This window comes from Microcebus murinus, chromosome X (genome assembly GCF_040939455.1).
Source record: "Microcebus murinus isolate Inina chromosome X, M.murinus_Inina_mat1.0, whole genome shotgun sequence".
In the NCBI taxonomy this organism is placed as follows: Eukaryota; Metazoa; Chordata; class Mammalia; order Primates; family Cheirogaleidae; genus Microcebus; species Microcebus murinus.
The window spans coordinates 108,729,314-108,731,640 of NC_134136.1; the positions used below are offsets into that span (position 1 = coordinate 108,729,314).

General features: G+C 39.8%; 1 pseudogene; it reads left to right on the forward strand.

Moving 5' to 3' along the window:
* Positions 1–449: 449 nt before the first annotated feature.
* LOC105867151 (protein FAM47E pseudogene) lies at positions 450–1,904 on the forward strand (annotated as a pseudogene).
* Positions 1,905–2,327: the final 423 nt, after the last annotated feature.

The window sequence follows — 2,327 nt, forward strand, 5'->3', positions numbered from 1 at the left end:
TCAAAAAAAAAAAAAAAAAAAAAAAAAAAAAAAAAGGAATATAAAATAGTGTAAAAACTTTGAAAAAGTTTGGTGGCTTCTTAAAAATGTTAAACATACACCTATCATTTGATCTCACCTTTAGACTCCTTGCTAAAATTTACCCAAGAGAAATGAAAGTATATGTGCATACAAAGATGTACAAGCATAAAGTGTTCATAGAAGCTTAATTTGTTATAATTTAAAATAGGAAACAGCCCAAATGTCCATCAAAAGGCGAATGGATAAATAGTGTTATGTCCGTACAATGGGCAATAAAATGGAATGAGCTGGAGTTGGGTTCTTGGTCCCAGCCCATCCCCTGGAAAATCCAGGCTGCGCGTGCTGTTGCCAGCACTGTCCCACCTCCAGGAAGAATCCCAGCTGCACGTGGCTCATGGTCTCCTAGCAACCGCCGTGGATACAAAAGAACAAACTACTGAAACACCAGCGGTGGCCTAAGAGCCAGGAGCACCATGATGGACCAGGCGCAGTTCCTCCGGCCATGGGCTCTGGAGCCGATGCCCGTGGGTATGACCGGCAAGCCCTGGTACAATGACAAACTACCTTCCAAGTGTTTCGCAAAGCACAAGAACAGGCTTCTGAAGTTCCCCACCTCCCTGAACAGCCGGCAGTGGATATTTGTGAAAGAAGGGCTGGATGACTTCAGGAAAGGCTGTCCACCTTGTGATGGTCTAATCACTCGCAGCCCTAAGGAGGCCTTTCTCCCCCTAATTTCTCACAGAGTTCCTCAACCTGCCCCAAGAACGAGTCAGAGAAAGCTGTCTAAGGATGCAGGCCTGTTTTCCAGGCTCTCGCGAGCCCAGCAAGCAAGGAAGGCATTCGTAGAGGACGTAGAAGCCCACCTGACTCAGCATCCCTTGGCCCTCTACCCGAATCTGGAAGAAGATCTACCTGCAGATCACTTACTAAAGGTGCTGGAAGTGCTGGATCCTGAGAGGAAGCTGGAGGATACATGGGCTTATTGTGAGGACGACAGGAAAAGAACCCGGAAACCCATGAAGCCTTGTAAACATTATTCTAGGAAAGCCTTCCTGGGACCTCCCAGGACTCCCACGACCCATCCAGAAGATTTGCTTCAGGAAGAGACGCCATCCACAGCAGATGTGCTCACTGATCCTCTTCCTGACAGATACATACCAAAAGGAGTCTATGACTTCTGTAAATGGGTAGCTACTTTCGCAGATGGAGATTTGGACATTGATGAAGAGTTCATCATGAAAGAATTTGAAGTTGAATGTGACTACAAACTAACCTATGATGATGACCTACACATCAAGAAGATAAAACAGCTTACTTCAGAGCTAAAGTACAGTTCAAAGCTAAATGAAAGAGAGGCTATAAAATTATCCTTACGGGAACTAGATATTGAGAGGAAATTCCAGAAACCACCGAATCCTTATAAACCCAACTGGGTGAAGATGAGGTATGGCGCGTGGTACCTGAAGCCTAAGTTGTGGAAAAAGTTAATAAATGACGAACCTTTGATTGACCCCAAGATCTTACTTGAAGCTGAAGCAAGAGCTCGTCAACCGGACATTATTGATGACCTTTATGGAACAATTGCCTTTAAGGATTTTATTCTAAGCAAGGGCTACAAGATGCCAGACTTTCTTGAGAAGTTATTTCTTAGAAAGGGATGGAAATATGATTCTGTTAAGACTCCTATACCACATATAGTAAATACTTATTCACATATACATTTAGATGCAAGTGAAAGTGATTAAGTGGTTTTCTATTTACTACTGAATTGACTATTACTCATTCTCATTTTAAACATCAATAGGAATTTATGATATTTTTCCCACCATGGATGTACAACTTTGGTAACATTTAAAAATTCAATAACTAATGCTTATAAACATTTCTCAATGGCCTGCTTCAGATTCATCAATATCTAATATATTTTACCAACTATGAGATCAATATTCATATATCCTTTTCTCACTTTTTTGCAGCCTTGTAAATATTACATCATTATGTCAATTATTTGTAAAAATACATAAAACCAGTAACAAAACCAGAAGTATTTTCAAAACAAGGAATGATATAGTACTGTCACTTATAGCATAGAATGAATCTCAAAATAATTATTCTCAGTAAAAGGAGCCTTGTATAGCTCCACTTGTATTAAAATTATAATGGAATAATCATAACAATTATTTTGTTAACCTAACATTGGAATCTATAGCCAAAATAATATTAACCCCCTTTAATGTAAAATTCTTATCTTCCCCTTTAAGATTCCATCAAACCTCCAAAACCAGTTTGAAAACTAGTATCAAAAT